A 21,868-nucleotide genomic window follows, 5' to 3' on the forward strand; every position below is an offset into this window, starting at 1 on the left:
CCCAGCCAAACTTCCTTCACAGTCTTTCTTTTCACCACTTTTCTTAGTATTCCCATTTCTCCCAGTCCTGCATTATTGCAATAGGCTACTCTGTCCCCTTTATTTCTCTCTTCTTAGTTCATCATTTGTGATGTGTATGGCATTATTCTTGGACTGCAGCAATGGCATATTTGCCTTAGAGCATTAATAAAAGAACCTGGGAATCCTCTGTGCCTCACCAGCTGATCACACAGTGCTGAGCACAAACCCTTGGGCCAGTGAATATCCATTAAGAGTTTGAAGGAGATCTCAGTGATCCCACCCGTGCCACCAACTTTTCCCTACCACGTATCCCTCCCCTCAAAACAAAAACCTGGGTAATTTCTCCCCAGAGCCTTAGGCATCCCTTCGTACCAAAATAGAAAACTTATGATTCTGTGTCCTTAGGTAAGTGACTTAACCTCATGAAGCCAAATCAATTAAGAATAATTCAATTAAAATGAGATAATATTGATAAGTGCTTTATATAGAGCCTGATTTGAAGTCAGGGCTTAGTAAACATCAGCCACTCTGTGTGGACTGTCTGGCTTTCTTTCAGATCTTCCAGTGTTCTTCCTGCCTCCTGACCTTTTCACAGGCCATTCCTTCTGCATGGAATGATCCCACTGTCCTCCACCTGACTAACTCGAATCCACTATGCAAGTCTACCCTGAAGGGTCCTTCTTCTGAACTCTTCATTTTAGCTTACATCATCTCACTGCATGACATCATAGCTGCTTTCACACCTAACCACCTCTTCTTAATACAATGATTTTGTACTTGCCTATATGTATATTTATCTAATGATCATCTCCCCAACAAAGCTGCAAGCTCCACAAAGGCAGGGACCTTGCTATGGAGCTTACTGCCATCTTTCTAGAACGTGGCACCTAGTAAGTGCTCAAAAAATACTTGGAGACAGAATGGATGCATGAGTTGAAAAGACCAATATCTTCACAGTAGCTCATCTTTGTGTAATGTTCTAAACAAAATTTTCAGTTTTCACATGTATGAAATTCTTTGCTTCAGAATACTCCAGGGAAACTTTTCCATCCCTCTTTCATCCCCATTTGTTAGTGTTCTGCTGTTGTTTGAAGTAGTATTTTTCACTGCATCTCTCTCCCGAACTTGATCAATTACTAGTCACTTAGGAAGCGCTTCTTTAGTTTTTCCCTGAGTGCTTTATAAAAGGTTAAAACAAACCTTTTCAAAAGATAAGATTTTATTGGCAATTTATTTCTGTAATTGATGGAATTAAAATAAGAGTGGCAAATTAGCCGAGTTTGATCTTAGGTACAGAGATAGACATAAATAATCCCTGGAATGCAGTCCTAATTGCTATCTGCATGACTCTGATTAGAAACATTACATTATTTACTTAGCCTTTGATGCCAATCTCAGAACCAGAAACAACTAATAGCTCTTTAAATGTCCACTCTCAGATGCTGTCTGCTGTCTCTATAGATTCAGACTATAGCCAGGAAGCTGTATATGGTGTTTTCAAACCTACTGGGGCACCATTTCTTCTGCAGCATAGGTTGGGAAGGAGGAGCAGTCCTGGGTTCTGAAATGGTGGACAAAGTGTAGTTTATCAGAATACCAGTGAGGCCAATGTGACTTTATATATGGCTGTTGCTTGAGGTCTTGAGTGAAGAGCCACCTGGCAAATCCATAAGATTAACGAGCTTGACAGTGGGACTAGCCAGAGACCAAATTGTGAGGGAGGCTTATTTCACCCACCACATCCCCTCACCAGGTATCTAGACCTGCTGCAGAATCTGCCCGTGTCCATAATTAGGGACTCCCTTGTGAGGTCTGTTCGCTCCTCTTCAAAATTGCTCTTGGAGGTGCCAATTTCAGGGCCTACTGAGTTCTCCAGTAACTGATAAGGAAGCACATGCAGCAGTGGAAAGTGCAAGGGATTTGTTGTCACAGGGATGTGGATTTAAATCCCAGTGACAGCCATGAGGCCTTCAGCAATATTCATCGACCTTTTGTGCTGAACCGGTTTTCTTCTATAATACATGAGGGATAACAAGAGCAACCTCATAGAGTTTTATGCAGTACAGACTAGACTGAATATTACTTTCCTTTTATTTATAACTATTAAAGGCTTCATTTGTTAACCTCAAGGTAAAATATTTGCATTTTAACAAGAGTTTCTTTTTTATCAGAAATAATTTCTCATCCAAAGAAGTTGTTAAGCCTTGGTGAAATTTCAGATGCTGGAAACTGCTGTGGGGTGTGCATGCCTCTGTGTGTGTGTGTGTGTGTGTGTGTGTGTGTGTGTGTGTGTGTGTGTTGGGGAATGAGGTAGTTTTGGCCAATATGCTAGATTAAATCACTGGTCTCTAATGTTTATTCCTCTGAAATTGACCTTTTCAGCCACTTTCTTGCCTTGCCTCATGAAACCAGTACTGGGCTCTTGGCCTTTTTCTCTAAACTGAGAATCCCCCTGTCACTCATATCTACAACAAATATCAACATCATTTATTTCAGATTCTCCTCTTTTACTTAAGAAATAAAATATTCTGACTGGGTACAGTGGCTCCTGCCTGCAATCCCAACACTTTAGGAGGCCAAGACGGGTGGATTGCTTGAGCCTAGGAGTTCAAGACTAACCTGGGCAACATGGTGAAGCCCTTCTCTACAGAAAATACACATATTAGCCAGGCGTGATGGCACGCACTTGTGGTCCCAGCTACTTGGGAGGATTGGTTGAGTCTGGGAAGCAGAGTTTGCAGTAAGCCATGATTACCCCATTGCACTCCAGCCTGGGTGACAGAGCCAAACCTTGTCTCATAAAATAAAATATTCCACATGCAGTTGAGTCCTTCACCCATCACATGCCCTTCTGACCCAGAGGCAGTCATGATTCTGAATTTGGTGTGCAGCCATAGTTTTATACTTTTACTACATAAGAGCATATTCATTGAAAAGTATAGTCTTATTTTGTTTTAAAAATTTACACAGCATCACATTCTGTATATTTCTTCCCAATCTTCATTTATGAATCAACATTGTTCTTAAATTTTCACATTTATGCATATGTTTTAATTGCATGATTTTTCCCATTTTATTTAAATACTGTAATATATATGTGACATATATATATATATGCACAGATACATACATACATACATTTATTCTATTGATTGACAGTTAAGCTACTTGATTTTTATTTTTCCTTTATATACAGTTCTACAATGAATATTCTAGATAGTCTATAATCTTTCCCTCTCAGTGTTCATTTTTGATAATTCTTCTAAGGCATATGCCTGGAAATAAAATTGCTGGATTTTCAGAATAGTTGCAATTTCAACCTCCTACCTAGGAACATGCTATAATCTTTCCTTTTGTTTAGATTATTTTGTATATATTTCACTAAAGTCTTAGATTTTTCCTCATGAAGGTTTTATACTTATTTTGATAGCTAAATATTTCTATTTTTTGCCTTTTATTTTAGGTTCAGAGATACATGTGAAGGTTTGTTACATAGGTAAACTCATGTCACCGGTTTGTTGTACAGATTATTTCATCACCCAGAAATTAGGCCCAGATCCCAACAGTTCACTTTTCTGCTCCTCTCTCTCCTCCCACCTTCTGCCCTTGAGTAGACCCCAGTGTCTGTTGTTTCCTTATTGGTGTCCATATATCCTCATCATTTAGCTCCCACTCGTAAGTGAGAAAATGTGGTATTTGGTTTTCTGTTCTGTGTTAGTTTGGTGAGGATAATAGCCTCCAGCTCCACTCACGTTCCCACAAAAGACAGGATATCTTTCTTCTGATAAATATTTCTTACCTCAAAGAATTGTTCTTGGTTTTGATTATGGGTTTATTACTGTTATCATCATCATTATTGTATTTTCTAATTAGCTGCTGATGTATATTGATCTGATATCTACAGTCTTTCAATCTTTCTGAATTTGTAATAATAAATAGTGTGTACATTGGGATTTTTTTCAACGTAGATAATCATATCATCAGTAAATCATGACTATTTGATTTGTTACTCTTCAATGCTTGCAATGATTGCATTCACTTACAGCACTGAGTATCAACAGTTTAGGTGAAAATTACTATTTCACCTAAACTGTTAGGTGAAATACAAACCTAATACAAACAAAAATACAAACCCTTTTGTTTGAAAAACAAAAGGGCTATCTTTATTTTATTCCTAGAGATATGTAAAATATTCAGTGGAGACCGAATGCTACTAATCAATCACTTACAAGAAACAAGGAGCTTAGTGACTGTATGTGAGTGCCTTGTCCACCTCCATGGTATCTCACACAGCATTGCTTCTGATCACAGAATTCACTTCACAGCAATGGAATGTGGCAATGAGCCGATGCTTTTGGAATTCACTAGTCTTACCACATTTCCCATCATCTTGAAGCAGCTGGCTTGATAAAATGACAAAATGGCCTTTGGAGGATTTAATTATAGCACCAGCTAGGGGGCAAGGTACTCCAGAAGGCTACATATGCTCCATATCAGTATTCAATATATGGTGCTATTTCTCTCATATTCAGGAAGACTGGAACTATACCACCAACCTTCTTGATCTGTAGCTTGCAGATAGTAGATCATGTGATTTTTTATCTTGTGTAACTGTGGGAGCCAATTAATTTGTTTACATCAATCAACCAATCAGTCAATCAATCAATTGATATCTGTGGAGATATATATACATACATAATATATAAAGAACTTGGTTTATATATGTATGTGCATGTGTGTGTGTGTGTGTGTGTGTGTGTGTCCTGTTAGTTCTGTTTCTCTGAAGAATCCTGGTTAATGTACAATATACGCCATAAGCATATGGAGCCTACTCAATGTGAAGATCACTCCTTTGGCAGAACTTTCCAGTGGTAAATGAGGTCTTGCCCATATTTATACTATCACATGAAGTGTTCATGTTACCATTTAAGACATTTATTATAATAATTCTAATGATTTAGCCCCACTTATATTTTGGTATTTCCAAGTTTTTCCTAAAAGACTAAAATATGCTCCTTGCAAAAATGGGCATTATTTTTTCATTGCTTTGTTTTCCAGGGAAATGGAGAACTTGCTATGGCCCTAGAACAACAATTTGTCTTTCTAAAAATCAGAACGAATAGCAAACTCAAGATTGTTAGGATTTAGAGACTTTATCAAAGCCTCTGAAGGATTTTGAAAAACATAATTTCCAAGCTTTTGGAGGAAGAATTTTTAATGTTTCTGTAATGTTCTCAATTAGAGTAAGTTTTTGACACAAAATAACTCCTCTGCAGGGGTCTGATGGAGGGTGTCTTTATAAACATCATTTCTCATCTATTTAGAAGATCAAATACATAAAAGGGATTTTATTGGGAATGTTTTTCTTTATCTGTTGACAGTAAGCCAGCCCATCATTGAAGGCAAAGAAGACAAAGGCTGGCAGGAAAGCTATGCACTCAAAAGCAAGCAGCCAAATGAAGTTCTCATCTTGACTGCACCTGCTTCTGAGCTCACAGTGTGTATACCTGAGATAGAGGTGATTATTAAACACAGTGCTCTGACTACTGCCAGGAGGAAATACGGCATTTCCTACTGACTGCATATCAGTGGCATTGAGCAGATTAACTCATCAGGGTCTTAGTCAGGCACAAACTTCTTCTGAACACATATCTACATGTAGCTACTTAAGCATGCTTGGTGGCCGGGCATGGTGGCTCATGCTTGTAATCCCAGAACTTTGGGAGGCTGAGTTGGGTGAATCATGAGGTCAGGAGTTCAGAACCAGCCTGGCCGACACAGTGAAACCCTGTCTTTACTGAAAAAAATACAAAAATTAGCTGGGCATGGTGGCAGGCACCTATAATCCCAGCTACTTGGGAAGCTCAGGCAGGAGAATCACTTGAACCCAGGAGGTGGAGGTTGCAGTGAGCTGAGATGGCGCCACTGAACTCTGGCCTGGGCAACAGAGCTAGACTCTGTCTCCAAAAAAAAAAAAAAAAAAAAGGGGTTGGTACCAGAGGTCATTATGTTAAGTGAAATAAGCCAGTGACAGAAAAACAAATTTGGCATGTTCTCACTTATCTGTGGGGGCTGAAAATTAAATCAATTGAACTCATGGAGATAGAGAATAGAACAACGGTTACCAGAGGCAGGGATGAGTAGTGGGGGCAATCTGGGGGAGATAGGGATGGTTAATGGGTACAAGAAATAGAAAGAATGAATAAGATCTAATATTTGATAGTAGAACAGAGTGACTATAGTCAGTAATATTTAAATGTACATTTATAAATAACTAAAAGAATATCAAGCTACCACTGACCTTCTTCTCAAGCTACCATTGACCTTCACAGAACTGGAAAAAACCTTAAACTTCATATGGAACCAAAAAAGAGCCTGCATAGCCAAGACAATCTTAAGCAAAAAGAATAAACCTGTAGGCCTCATGCTACTTGACTTCAAACTATACTACAAGGCTATAGTAATTAAAATAGCATGGTACTGGTACCAAAACAGACATACACCAATGGAACAGAACAGAGGCCTCAGAAGCAATGCCACACATCTACAACCATCTGATCTTTGACAAACCTGACAAAAACAAACAATGGGGAAAGGATTACCTGTTTAATAAATGGTGTTGGGAAAACTTGCTAGCCATGTGCAGACAGCTAAAACTAGACCCCTTCCTTACACTTTATACAGAAATTAACTCAAGATGGATTCAAGATTCAAACATAAGACCTAATGCCATAAAAACCATGGAAGAAAACCTAGGCAATACCATTCAGGACAGAGGCATAGGCAAGGACTTCACGACTAAAACACCAAAAACACTGGCAACAAAAGCCAAAATAGACAAATGGGATCTAATTAAACTTAAGAGCTTCTTCACAGCAAAAGAAACAATCATCAGCATGAACCAGCAGCCAATAGAATGGGAAAAAATTTTTGCAATCTACCCATCTGACAAACGGCTAATATCCAGAATCTACAAAGAACATAAACAAATTTACAAGAAAAAAAACAAACAACCCCATCAAAAAGTGGGTGAAGGATATGAACAGACACTTTTCAAAAGAAGACATTAATGTGGCCAACAAACATATAAAAAAAAGTTCATCATTACTGTTCATTAGATAAATGCAAATCAAAAGATGCCATCTTATGTGAGTTAGAATGGTGATCATTAAAATATCTGGAGACAACAGATGCTGGAGAGGATGTGGAGAAATAGTTATGCTTTTATACTGTTGGTGGGAGTGTAAATTAGTTCAACCATTGTGGAAGACAGTGTGGTGATTCCTCAAGGATCTAGAAATAGAAATACCATTTGACCCAGCAACCCATTACTGGGTATATGCCCAAAGGATTATAAATCATTCTATTATAAAGACACATGCACAGATATGTCCATTGAGGCACTGTTCACAATAGCAAAGACTTGGAACCAACCCAAATGTCCATCAGTGATAGAACTGGATAAAGAAAATGTGGCACATATACACCATGTAGAATACTATGCAGTCATAAAAAAGGATGAGTTCATGTCCTTTGCAGGGACATGGATGAATCTGGAAACCATAATTCTCAGCAAACTGACACAAGAACAGAAAACCAAACACCACATTTCTCACTCCTAAGTGGGTGTTGAACAATAAGATCACAGGGACAGGAACATCACACAGTGGGATCTGTTGTAGGGTGGGAGGCTAGGGGAGGGATAGCAGGGGGTGGGAGGATTGGGGAGGGATAACATTAGGAAAAATACCTACTGTAGGTGACAGGGGAATGGAGGCAGCAAACCATCATGGCATGTGTATACCTATGCAACAATACTGCAAGATCTGCACATGTACTCCAGAACTTAAAGTATAATAATAATAAAAAGAATATAATTACATTGTTTGTAACACAAAGGATAAATGCTTGAGGTGATAGGTATCTTATTTATCCTGATGTAATTATTACTCATTGTATGCCTGTATCAAAATATCCCACATACCCCATAAATATATACACCTAGTATATACCTACAAAAATTAAAAATTTAAAACAAAAGAATGTTTGGTACTTTCCGAGCGGTGAGGTCCCACTCCAGCCACAGAGTCCCACAGGAGGAGAGAGAATATCTGAAACTGCTAGAGAACATGTGTGGTACTGAATCAACAGGGCTAGGTCATCTGTACCAGTTTGCATTAAATTTGGACAACAACTTTCCTTTAGATTTCTTGTGTTGCTCACTTTACGTGATTTCTGAGAATGAAAGAAATCTTCATGAGTGCAATATGCAAATACATAGGGTTTATTAGAGTTACTATTACTTTTTCATAATATAAAGAACCATGTTTGAAAATAAAGGTTGTTTGAGTTCTTTTTGGGAGTCCAGATTTCATTTAAAATTCCTGATTTATAACTTGAGAGCTAACCAACAGCTTCTAGAAAATCCCAGGCCCATCAGTGTCTCTTTCTAGAGTGTGCTTTCAAGTAGGACGGCTGCTAAAGTTGCAAAGAATCAACACCACAGGCTTCTCATTCTGTTTCTTCTCAAACATTATCTTACAGATGAAGGCAGTTTGCTTGCGGACTCTGACCTGACCCTAAGCCCTTTCCTTCCAATGGAACTGGTGCTGCAGTACACAGGTGGGAAGAGAAACTCCATGCATAATTTCTAGTGAGGTCACCAGCTACCAGGTCATGTGTGAAAGTCCTAAGTGCTGTTCATGAAGTGTCACACAAAGGCACTGTTCAGAAAGCCTGTAATAAAATGTGTGCATCTGGCCCTCATTGGCACAAATTAGTTTTATTGATTAGTTTATAGGATGGTGCCCAGTACTGAGAAGGTTCCCAAGAGCATAACAACTACACAGTGGCTGAATGATTTAACTGGAGAGAAAACATGGAGAGACACACAGACACCGTGTGGAAGGCAATAGCATAGGACCAGTCATGGAGAAGGTGCCACGCAGAGGGTGACAGAGCTTGGGTTGTAATGTCTACCCACCCTTCATTTATACCCTTGCTCTGCCACTTGTTAGCTGTATGCCTAACCTCTTTGAGCTGCTGTTTCCTTATTCAAAAAATGAGCAAGATACTATCAGTACCCATCTCCAGTAGCTGAGTAAGCATTAAACAAATGAATGAAGCCATATTCTTCATTTGAGTAGATGGCATATCCCAGAAGTTCAGAGTCCTTCTTGGCACCTTCCTCTCTTCACTCCTCACACTCATAAACTCAAGCTCCTTGGGATTTCCCCACTCCACTCCTGTCTACTGTTTCTACTCCTGCCATCCTCCCAGGCTACTTTCACCTCATCACTAAGTTCCTGGAATAGCCTCTTCACTGGTCTCCTTGATTGTAGCTTACCTACTGCAACCATTTAGAACTCTGGAACCTGAACAATCTTTTAAAACATAATTTGACTCTTCTCCCTTCTCTTCCCCTTGGCTATAGCTTTAACTTGGCAGGGGCTTCCCACTGCTTGTACACTTCATGCATCCTTGTTGGTCTGCAAGCTCCTCCCAACCATGCTCACCTCATCTGCCTGACTCCTCATGACCCAGCTACACTGATGTACTCTGAGTTCCTCTAAGAGTCCGTGTTCTGTCTTCCCTCAGAAACTTTGCACCTACTATTACTTCTACTTGAATATTTTGCTCCTTCTTTTCTCTTAGTTTTCTTCTGCTCATCTTCCAAGTGTCAACTTGAATGCCATTTTCTTGGGCATTTTTCTCTGAACTACCAATTAATTAAACAGATCATTGAGGGGTGCAGTTTATCCATCAAGTGCCTCATCCCAGTATATACATTTATTTATGCAATTGTCCAGCTCATGCCTGCCCCCCTCCCAACTTGTCTATCCTCTCTATAAGGGCAGAGGTAGCACCTGTTGGGTTCATGCTTTTGCCCCCAGGACCTATTGCAGCTCCTGGGATTGGGGAAGGTTTTATACATTTTGGTTGAATAATTGAATAAAGAAATAACTGATGCAAGAAAAGAGCTGAATACAATAAATGCTGATTACTAAGGCTGAATGAATCCCTGCCTCCCCTGGGTCTCCTCAGCAATATATAAGAAATGTGCAAGATTCCATTAGAATCCATCATTATGATGCAGTGGGGACACCTCCCTCGCCTTTCCCTGCCTCCTCCTCCATCTATTTTTTTAATTGACATAAAATTTACATAACATAATTAATCATTTTAAAGTGAATAGTTTAGTAGCATGTAGTATATGTTGTGTAACCACCACCTCTATCTGGTTCCAAAATATTTTCATCACCGCAACAGAAAACCCCGTAATCTATTAGGCAGTTCCTCTCTCTTACCCCTCCAGGGCCTCAGCCCCTGGCAACCACCAATCAATCTGCTTTCTGTCTCTGTATTCCTAGCACTAGATATGTAGTCAGTATCGGATCAATTTTTTTGTGGGGGGAGCAAATAAATGATAATTGGATGTGAGAAGAGGCCGGGGGCAGCATGGCAGCATCTTCATATCAAGGCACCCCATAATTGAGAGGATCGCTGGATCCAGACTACCTCAGTTTTGTCACCTGGGTAGCCCAGCAAGATAGCTGAGCTCTTGTACCTCTATTTTCTCACCTACAAGATAAGAACAATAATAGTTTCTACCTTTAGAAGTTGTTATGACAATTGAATGAGTTAATGTGTGGAAAACCCCAGAACGGTGCCTGGCGCATAGAAAGCTGGTGTAGGGAGTGTTAAATGCAACTGACGCCATACTCCATTGATGTTGGAGTCTCCTACGAGTTCATCTTCCAAGAGAGAATCAGAACAAAAATCTAGGACTAGAAAACTGCCATGCTGAGATGGAATGGCTCTTCATAAAAAAGAACATTCACGCTGTTTGCTCTTGAGTCATTGTCTGCTTTTTGATTCTACTCCTGACACCTGGCCACCCCTCTCCACGGCCCTCCCCTCTCCTAACACCCAGACTCCTGTCCCAACCTCAGTTTTGACCTTGGATTCAACAGAATGTAAATTCCAGGAGGACAGAGATCATGTTTGCTTTGTGCATCTCTGTATTCTCTACCCTAGCACATAATTAAACTCAATGATTGGCTGTGGATTAAATAAATAAATTCCTGTATAAAATGATCTATTGTAAAACTTCAGAATGCATTGCCCCCCGCTCTCAGCAGCTCCCTGTGCCTCAGAAGGAAAGTATTAGAGCACAAAATCTCATGCGAGGCCTGCTCCTCCCTTGACTTCCTGTCTGTACCTGTTCGCACCTCCTTTCACCACCTCTGCCTTTAGTAGGGGATGAAGATGGTGCATACAGACAAGACCACTGATCCCTGGAGTTTTTTGCCCCTGAGCTCATCTTACTGCTTTGCATCCTAGCCAGGCCTCAGCCTGGACGTAAAACTCTCCAGTTCTATGTAAATAATGGTCATAATTAATAATAAATGAACAGCCTGGGGAATTGCAGAGCAGAATTTAGTGGCTGGAGATTTATACAGCTGCATTTGGTGCCAGTGTAAGATGTGGATATGGAAAAAACCCACGGAGCTATCATTTCAGAGCCAGGGCACTGCTAATAAGCACTATGCACCCAGCAGCTCACAGCCTTGTAGAAAACCACGCATTTTCCTGGGTGTAAAGGAAAGGAGGATATTTTTATCTTTTTGATCTCTCTTCCTCTAAATCAGGGTTAGGCCCCCAAAGCCCAGGCAATTTATATGGGGTAAGGCAGAAATATGAACATGAAGAAGAGGCTGGAGAAAGAATTCGGACATACAGAAGGAAACTGAAATAAGGGTATCATGTACTTTTAGGAGAATTGATGGAACCAGTGGGTCTTGAAGAGATGATAAAGACCTACTTCTGCAGAAAGAAAACAAAAATGCATCATTTAATGCATACTTGGGTAAAAACCCTGCAAGCCTCTTAGCTCCAAATATTTTAGATGCTGTAACTGGGCACTCTCTGAGTGTAGAGTTTGAGTTTTTTCATAACATACTATCCTTCCAGTCCACACATTTCCATGTTTTTTAGTCCAATTCCTTTACCTTCTTCTAAAACTTGATTTCCTGAGATGGAAGTTAGCAGCTGCAAACATTTTTAAGGTCACTTGGCTAACCAACTGCTCATAGTTGCGAGGAGGCAGGAGATGGAATAATATAAGGTTGTTGACGGGATTTCCAGGCAACACAGGCAAAGGGCTGAGTGTAGGGGCTGCCATGTAAGAAGCTCTTAATGAATGAAAGCTATCACCATAATGTTCCAGGCTCAGGGCTGCCTCGTAATCATGTATCATCCCATTGGCTCCTCCTGAAACAAACTTCAGATTCAGGCTACTACTAAAAAGTGTCAGGTAACCAGTGGCTCACAGTCTTGTAGGAAATCACAGTTGTTAACACACATTATTTCTGGATGTAGAGGAGAACGGTTTTGTTCTTCAAGTATCTTTGTCCTTTATTTTTACAAATTAGGCTTATTGTTAACAAACTTGGCCAAGAAAACAGCTTACAAATAGCAAAACCATGATTTGAACATAGATGGGTAATTTCCAGAGCCCATGCTTACTTGATGTCCTTCTCCTTCCCTGAACATCAATCTCAACTCTCCTGGGGCTCCAGGTTAACATCTTCATGTAAAGAAAAGGGAAAGCGGCCACTAGAAACCCTCAGGACTCACCAGGTCAAAACCCATCTGACCAGCACAATTCTTTCTAGTGATGAATACTGAGGCCCTACAGACATATGCATATCTTGTAAGATACTGGATAAGAAATCATGATGGCCATGTGGTCCAGATGAAGTGAATATTTCAGATGACCGGGGTTATGGAGTAGACTTCAAGGTGGTTTCTGGTGTACACCCTAAATAAGAAAAAATTCTAAATTTTTATGTATTCCATGTACAGTTACAGTTTGGGACCTGTGCGGGGTACAGGGAAGGTACTAAGAGACATCAAAAGATAGGTCAGCTTCCCTAGGAGCAGAGCCTGAGAAAAAGGACTTAGGTGCGTGTGATTTTTTCAGGGCATCCTTTAGGAGAAAACAGCAGGGAATAAAAGAACTAAGATAGAAAGGAGAAATTCAAGAATGTGATGTCAAAGGAAAGTTAGACTTAGCCTGATTCACAGGAGACTCTAGAGCATAAATTATACTGCCAAATTATCCTCCCCTTGAGAAAGGAGGCTGGCTTTTGTACTCCATATAAATCAATTATATCTCTGGGCTGCCATTCTGAGGGTAGGATGTCCCATCAGTAGAAAGATGTCCCATCTGTTAGTAGCCCCAGAGAAGGAGAACACCATGGACCATTAACATCTAACACTCACTCACAGCAGCTGGAGAATGGTTGCATGACAGTGTGCTGAGATCACTGAATACAAGCATTTTCCCCACAGGAGTGAACAAATGTCAGGACCAGTGAGAATATGTCCTATTTGACAGACCTAACCAGGTACTATAGTTAGAATGTGCCTCCCAAAGTTCATGTGTTGGAAACTTAATCCTCATGCAACAGTGTTGAGAAGTGGGACCTTTAAGAGTTGATTAGGTCATGAGGTATCTTCCCTTGTGATGAATTATTGAGGAAGGGGTTTACTTGTCCTGGAAGTGGGTTCCTGATAAAAGGATGAGTTCAGTTCCCATCCCCTACTTGCACTTTGGACCTTTCGCCATGGGATGACACAGCATGAAGGCGCTTGCTAGATGTGGGCCCCTTGATATTGGAATTCCCAGCCTCTGGAGCTGTAAAATATAAATTTTATTTCATTTTAAATTACCCAGTCTGTGGCATTCTCTTATAGCAGCACAAAACAGACAATACTACAGTGGTTAAATAAAGGCCAAGAGAGTGGGTATTACTAATGCTCACACGGAAGACAACTTTGAACATGAAACAGTGTGGTGGGTAGCATTATTGCTCTCAATTTTCCACTCTCTCTCAGTGATAGAATTAAATGTCCCTGCAGTTTCCAGGGCTTCATGGTGGGCTGAGTGCATTTTTTCACTCCTCGATTTGGTTCTGACCCATGTCACTTGCTTTGGCTAATGGGATATTAATGAACTCCATTGGAACAGAGACTCTAATGTGCTTATGCACTTTGGCTTTCTTCTCCCACTGCTGTGAATCTCCACGAGAAGAGCATATCCCCAGTAGCTGGTCAAAGAGAATCTTGTGGAGTAGACATAAAGCCAACTTGCAGCCACGTGCCAAGTCCAGCTGATTCTAACCAAGCCCAGCTGAGACACAGCCGATTCACAGACTATAAACAAGAAGATAAATGTTGTTGGAAACCAACTACTTTGTATGCAGCAAAACCTGATTCATAGTGATGGGGATGTTTAAAGGACAAGAGGAAAAGGTGATAACATTTCACTCTTATAAATGGAACTAAGATTTTATTAGAACAGCAATAGTAAAGACACAATTTTAAGAGGAGGAGAGAGTTAGTGTTTCTCCATCTCCTGATAATGCCATGTCTCCTTATACATGTTTGTCTAGTGTAGCTTTACCTGGCCTAAAAGAATAGTCCAATGACATCATTTCCCGGGTGGAAAGTTGGAGGCTCAGAGAGAGTAGGTAGTTTTCCGCCACTGCAAAGCTCATGTTTGAATCACAGAGAGGAAGCCAAAACCCATGTTTGCTGATCCTCTGTCCTGGGTTTATTCATTAGGGGGGGTTTTATGTAGATGATGCTGTTGATGCCACACCCCACATCTCCCAGTTTCCCTGAGTTCAGCTGCAGCTCTACCTGTCTCCACCCGCCTGAGGCTCTCTCTGGCACCTTCGGATCTTGTGGAGCTGTACGCAGGACACACAAGAAGAGCAATGGAGTTCATACCTTTTAGGCAACCTCACCCAACAGAGGATGGAAGCAAGTGGATAAAGGTCCAGCCTTTCTGCCCACTGGGATATTGACTCTGTGGCTGATAGTTCAGCAGTGCAGAGCCCAGGGATAACACCCATCAATATACACTTTATTGGCTCTGCTCTGTTCCCAATCACACTCCCCTCACTCTCTCACTGTGTCTTGTGGGACTGTCTCCCAAATAAATGATCTACTCTCAAGTCCTTTTCTCAAAATTTGCCTCTGGGAAGAACCCAAACTAGGCCAACTATACTTCTCCCCAGTGCTTGAGGCAGCAGGAATTGGTAAGATTTGAGAGGGCAAGGGGAAAAATGTCTGTATTAGTAATGATTTGATCAGAGAAGCAGAGCTACTATGCATGATATAAAATGAGGGATTATGATGGGGATTAAACCTTCTGCAGTGCTAGAAGCTGGTTGAGCAGTCTGTGAAAGTCTGTCCCTCTGGATCTTCTTCTCAAGGCAATCTCTTAAGCTGCTATTTGGAATTTTATCTCAAAAAGATTTACAATTTGATATAGCTCCTCCAAAGAACAAAGGTCTGAGTAGTTTTTCTAGATGTACATTTCTCCATATAGAGGCATTAAATTAAGGGAACAAAATTTATATTGGGTAACCACTGGTCAAAATAGTTGAAGTAATTTGCTGACCTGGCATGTCAGTTGACATGCTTGGGCATTCTCTGGAAGGGATGGGCATCATACATGAAGATAAATGGCAAAATCCCTGGATCCCTGGTTGTCCAATGGGAAAGCTAATAGACCACAGCTCTTTGCCACTCTTGTAGCATTATTGCCTCAGAATGACTTTCCCAAGTGTGCTTCAAAGAAGGCACAGGACTTACACATTCTAAGTAATGAATGCCTTGTCCAGTCAGTTTTACTATCACTGCTTTTTCTATCATAGGACATTGAGAAAATTGGCACAGGTAAAAATCATGTGTTCAGTTTGTTCTCATCCTTACTTGACTTGGGTCTAAAGAGCGTGATCCTGAATAATGAGAAATTAAAACTTGGCATAAGAGAAAGACTTCTCTATTTACCATACATGTGCACACACATGCACACAAACCTACAGTGCAGGATCCAACTTCAAAGTGATAAATGTAGTCCATCCATTCAATGAAATGATCAAGTGAGACCAAAAGGAAAAGTGAGAGGGAGAGAGAGTGAGAGCCAGAGAGAGAGAAAGCGAGAGCAAACAGAATGTAAAAAAGGCCAATAAAAAATAGCATATAGCTACAGAAGGAAAACATTTCAAGATAATCACTTCTACTGATATTTTGAAGAGCTATTTAAAAAAAATACACAATTTAAGCAGGCAAATGCATATTTATAAAAATATTTTAATTAAAAAATAGAATATACCTAATGTAATAGATTGCAAAAATGGGTACAAGTTATTCCCCTCTTTATAGCTGTACCATTATTTTCCTCCTACACGAGCTCTGATTTTGGCCACGTGACTTGCTTTGGTTCAAGAGACAATAGTAAATGTGGCACAGGCAGAAACATGAAAAGTACTAGCACATTGGAGCTTTCTTCTCTTGCTGTTCTTGGAAGTCTGCTAACTGTATGTAAATGAGCCAGGGGGCTAGCCTGCTGGATGATGAGAGACATGCAGCCCAGCCACCCCTTCACTCCAGTCAATAACCAACCAACTCCCAGAAGCAGAGCTGCCTAGATGACAAAAAAAAACTAACCACAAATGCATGAATGAGCCCAGTCAAGGCCAGCAGAGCAGCCTAACTGAGCCTAGCTCATGTTGCCAATCCACAGAACCATGAGCTAAAAAAAAAATACCATGGCCATTATTTTAAGCTACTAAGCTTTGGAATAGTTTGTTATGCAGCAAAACCTAACAGATATGGTTGACATTATGATATGAGATACAGGAGAACAAAGTATAAAACAAGATTCTTGCCAATAGGACCTACAATCTGGTTGGAAAACAAAGAACACCTAATAAAATATCTAGTCAGTGAGGCAGCATGATGTCTGTCACCATTGTATTCTGGCTTAATAAATTACAGAAAAGGTGCTAATTAGGAGGTATAAGCAGGAAGTGAAAAAGAAGTAAAAGATGTCAACTTGAATTAGTACAATCTAGGGACGTACATGGCGGGGAGAAAAACAGGAAATAGGGCAGGTAAGTGAGATGGAAGCAGGAGGCCTTGGGATCTTAGCCAAGGCATGTAGCATTAAAACAGAAAGCAATGAGCAACAGCTCAAATGTCCAGAAATCATTTAATATTTGGTAAATTATGTAATGTATTTGCCTTAGAGGCTGCACTGAGATGACGATGAAAGATAATGAAAATAAGCGTCATAGATATCTGGGGCTCCATCTTCCCTGTCACCTTCTTCTCTCGGGAGCAGGATCAAGTGGGATTGAACTCCATGATCCAACTGGCTATTTTGGGCTACCATGGTATTACTTTGGGTCCTCAATTAGCCCAAGCTAGGACAACAAATCCTTCTTCCAGAAGGATAAAAAGAGGGGAAATTCAAAATCTCTCTTTGAAACTGTGAAATATAAAACTTGGGAGCTGCCATCAGCCATGGTTTCACCCTCATGGGAGAGAAAACAATGCTATCACAGAGAAACATACACAAAACCGAAGCATACACCAAATCCCCACGTTGGGCTCCCGGGCCCTGGGGCGTCCTTGTCAGTGCCCTTCCCAGGGTCGTGCCACCTGTCTTTGATGTGGCTTGGGCCGGGTTTGTGACCAAATCATTGTACTGTGAAAACTGAGGTGCATAAGTAACATGCAGATAAATCTTCCCCAAGTGGAATCTGAGCTGTCTCTTTCCAGCACCTACCTGACTCAGAAGAGAAAGTGCTACTGGGATAAAGATATTTAACCAAAGCCAGGAAAGAGCATTAACTGTGGTTTTAGAGTGGCCAGAGAGGAAGAGAAAGATGCTCTTTGAGTGGGAAAGATGAAGGGCACACCATGAGGAAAAGGGAAACATGTACTGATTGAAAAACTGGAGAAAACCCCCTTCACCTCTCCCCGCCACTGCTGTGTGTGTGCAGATGGAACTTCTCCACTCCCCACCACTGCTGTGTGTGTGCAGATGGAACTTCACCTCTCCCTACCACTGCTGTGTGTGTGCAGATGGAACTTCTCCTCTCCCTACCACTGTGTGTGTGTGCAGATGGAACTTCACCTCTCCCCGCCACTGCTGTGTGTGTGCAGATGGAACTTCACCACTCCCCACCACTGCTGTGTGTGTGCAGATGGAACTTCACCTCTCCCCACCACTGCTGTGTGTGTGCAGATGGAACTTCTCCTCTCCCTACCACTGCTGTGTGTGTGCAGATGGAACTTCTCCACTCCCTACCACTGCTGTGTGTGTGCAGACGGAACTTCTCCTCTCCCTACCACTGCTGTGTGTGTGCAGATGGAACTTCTCCTCTCCCTACCACTGCTGCGTGTGTGCAGATGGAACTTCACCTCTCCCTACCACTGCTGTGTGTGTGCAGATGGAACTTCTCCTCTCCCTACCACTGCTGTGTGTGTGCAGATGGAACTTCACCTCTCCCTACCACTGCTGTGTGTGTGCAGATGGAACTTCTCCTCTCCCTACCACTGTGTGTGTGTGCAGATGGAACTTCACCTCTCCCCGCCACTGCTGTGTGTGTGCAGATGGAACTTCACCTCTCCCTACCACTGCTGTGTGTGTGCAGATGGAACTTCTCCTCTCCCTACCACTGCTGCGTGTGTGCAGATGGAACTTCACCTCTCCCTACCACTGCTGTGTGTGTGCAGATGGAACTTCTCCTCTCCCTACCACTGCTGTGTGTGTGCAGATGGAACTTCACCTCTCCCCACCACTGTGTGTGTGTGCAGATGGAACTTCTCCTCTCCCTACCACTGCTGTGTGTGTGCAGATGGAACTTCTCCTCTCCCTACCACTGTGTGTGTGTGCAGATGGAACTTCACCTCTCCCCGCCACTGCTGTGTGTGTGCAGATGGAACTTCTCCTCTCCCTACCACTGCTGTGTGTGTGCAGATGGAACTTCTCCTCTCCCTACCACTGTGTGTGTGTGCAGATGGAACTTCACCTCTCCCCGCCACTGCTGTGTGTGTGCAGATGGAACTTCACCACTCCCCACCACTGCTGTGTGTGTGCAGATGGAACTTCACCTCTCCCCACCACTGCTGTGTGTGTGCAGATGGAACTTCTCCTCTCCCTACCACTGCTGTGTGTGTGCAGATGGAACTTCTCCACTCCCTACCACTGCTGTGTGTGTGCAGACGGAACTTCTCCTCTCCCTACCACTGCTGTGTGTGTGCAGATGGAACTTCTCCTCTCCCTACCACTGCTGCGTGTGTGCAGATGGAACTTCACCTCTCCCTACCACTGCTGTGTGTGTGCAGATGGAACTTCTCCTCTCCCTACCACTGCTGTGTGTGTGCAGATGGAACTTCACCTCTCCCTACCACTGCTGTGTGTGTGCAGATGGAACTTCTCCTCTCCCTACCACTGTGTGTGTGTGCAGATGGAACTTCACCTCTCCCCGCCACTGCTGTGTGTGTGCAGATGGAACTTCACCTCTCCCTACCACTGCTGTGTGTGTGCAGATGGAACTTCTCCTCTCCCTACCACTGCTGCGTGTGTGCAGATGGAACTTCACCTCTCCCTACCACTGCTGTGTGTGTGCAGATGGAACTTCTCCTCTCCCTACCACTGCTGTGTGTGTGCAGATGGAACTTCACCTCTCCCCACCACTGTGTGTGTGTGCAGATGGAACTTCTCCTCTCCCTACCACTGTGTGTGTGTGCAGATGGAACTTCACCTCTCCCCGCCACTGCTGTGTGTGTGCAGATGGAACTTCTCCTCTCCCTACCACTGCTGTGTGTGTGCAGATGGAACCTCACCTCTCCCCGCCACTGCTGTGTGTGTGCAGATGGAACTTCTCCACTCCCTACCACTGCTGTGTGTGTGCAGATGGAACTTCACCTCTCCCTACCACTGCTGTGTGTGTGCAGATGGAACTTCACCTCTCCCTACCACTGTGTGTGCGTGTGCAGATGGAACTTCTCCTCTCCCCACCACTGCTGTGTGTGTGCAGATGGAACTTCACCTCTCCCTACCACTGCTGTGTGTGTGCAGATGGAACTTCTCCACTCCCTACCACTGCTGCATGTGTGCAGATGGAACTTCTCCTCTCCCCGCCACTGCTGTGTGTGTGCAGATGGAACCTCACCTCTCCCTACCACTGTGTGTGTGTGCAGATGGAACTTCACTTCTCCCCGCCACTGCTCTGTGTGTGCAGATGGAACTTCTCCTCTCCCTACCACTGCTGTGTGTGTGCAGATGGAACCTCACCTCTCCCCGCCACTGCTGTGTGTGTGCAGATGGAACTTCACCTCTCCCTACCACTGCTGTCTGTGTGCAGATGGAACTTCACCTCTCCCTACCACTGCTGTGTGTGTGCAGATGGAACTTCACCTCTCCCTACCACTGCTGTCTGTGTGCAGATGGAACTTCACCTCTCCCTACCACTGCTGCGTGTGTGCAGATGGAACTTCTCCACTCCCTACCACTGCTGTGTGTGTGCAGATGGAACTTCTCCACTCCCTACCACTGCTGTGTGTGTGCAGATGGAACTTCACCTCTCCCCGCCACTGCTGTGTGTGTGCAGATGGAACTTCTCCTCTCCCCGCCACTGCTGTGTGTGTGCAGATGGAACTTCACCTCTCCCCGCCACTGTGTGTGTGTGCAGATGGAACTTCTCCTCTCCCCGCCACTGTTGTGTGTGTGCAGATGGAACTTCTCCTCTCCCCGCCACTGTGTGTGTGTGCAGATGGAACTTCTCCTCTCCCCGCCACTGCTGTGTGTGTGCAGATGGAACTTCTCCTCTCCCCGCCACTGTGTGTGTGTGCAGATGGAACTTCTCCTCTCCCCGCCACTGCTGTGTGTGTGCAGATGGAACTTCACCTCTCCCTACCACTGCTGCGTGTGTGCAGATGGAACTTCTCCACTCCCTACCACTGCTGTGTGTGTGCAGATGGAACTTCTCCTCTCCCCGCCACTGTGTGTGTGTGCAGATGGAACTTCTCCTCTCCCCGCCACTGCTGTGTGTGTGCAGATGGAACTTCACCTCTCCCTACCACTGCTGCGTGTGTGCAGATGGAACTTCTCCACTCCCTACCACTGCTGTGTGTGTGCAGATGGAACTTCTCCACTCCCTACCACTGCTGTGTGTGTGCAGATGGAACTTCACCTCTCCCCACCACTGCTGCGTGTGTGCAGATGGAACTTCACCTCTCCCTACCACTGCTGCGTGTGTGCAGATGGAACTTCTCCACTCCCTACCACTGCTGTGTGTGTGCAGATGGAACTTCTCCACTCCCTACCACTGCTGTGTGTGTGCAGATGGAACTTCACCTCTCCCTACCACTGCTGCGTGTGTGCAGATGGAACTTCACCTCTCCCTACCACTGCTGTGTGTGTGCAGATGGAACTTCTCCACTCCCCACCACTGCTGTGTGTGTGCAGATGGAACTTCACCTCTCCCCACCACTGCTGTGTGTGTGCAGATGGAACTTCACCTCTCCCTACCACTGCTGTGTGTGTGCAGATGGAACTTCACCTCTCCCCACCACTGCTGTGTGTGTGCAGATGGAACTTCACCTCTCCCTACCACTGCTGTGTGTGTGCAGATGGAACTTCTCCTCTCCCTACCACTGCTGTGTGTGTGCAGATGGAACTTCACCTCTCCCCACCACTGCTGTGTGTGTGCAGATGGAACTTCACCTCTCCCCACCACTGCTGCGTGTGTGCAGATGGAACTTCACCTCTCCCGCCACTGCTGCGTGTGTGCAGATGGAACTTCTCCTCTCCCCGCCACTGCTGTGTGTGAGCAGATGGAACTTCTCCTCTCCCCGCCACTGCTGTGTGTGTGCAGATGGAACTTCTCCACTCCCTACCACTGCTGCGTGTGTGCAGATGGAACTTCTCCACTCCCTACCACTGCTACGTGTGTGCAGATGGAACTTCTCCTCT

This window comes from Aotus nancymaae, unplaced genomic scaffold, assembly GCF_030222135.1.
Source record: "Aotus nancymaae isolate 86718 unplaced genomic scaffold, 86718_ANA_hifiasm-v0.15.2.pri h1tg000001l, whole genome shotgun sequence".
Lineage (NCBI taxonomy): Eukaryota > Metazoa > Chordata > Mammalia > Primates > Aotidae > Aotus > Aotus nancymaae.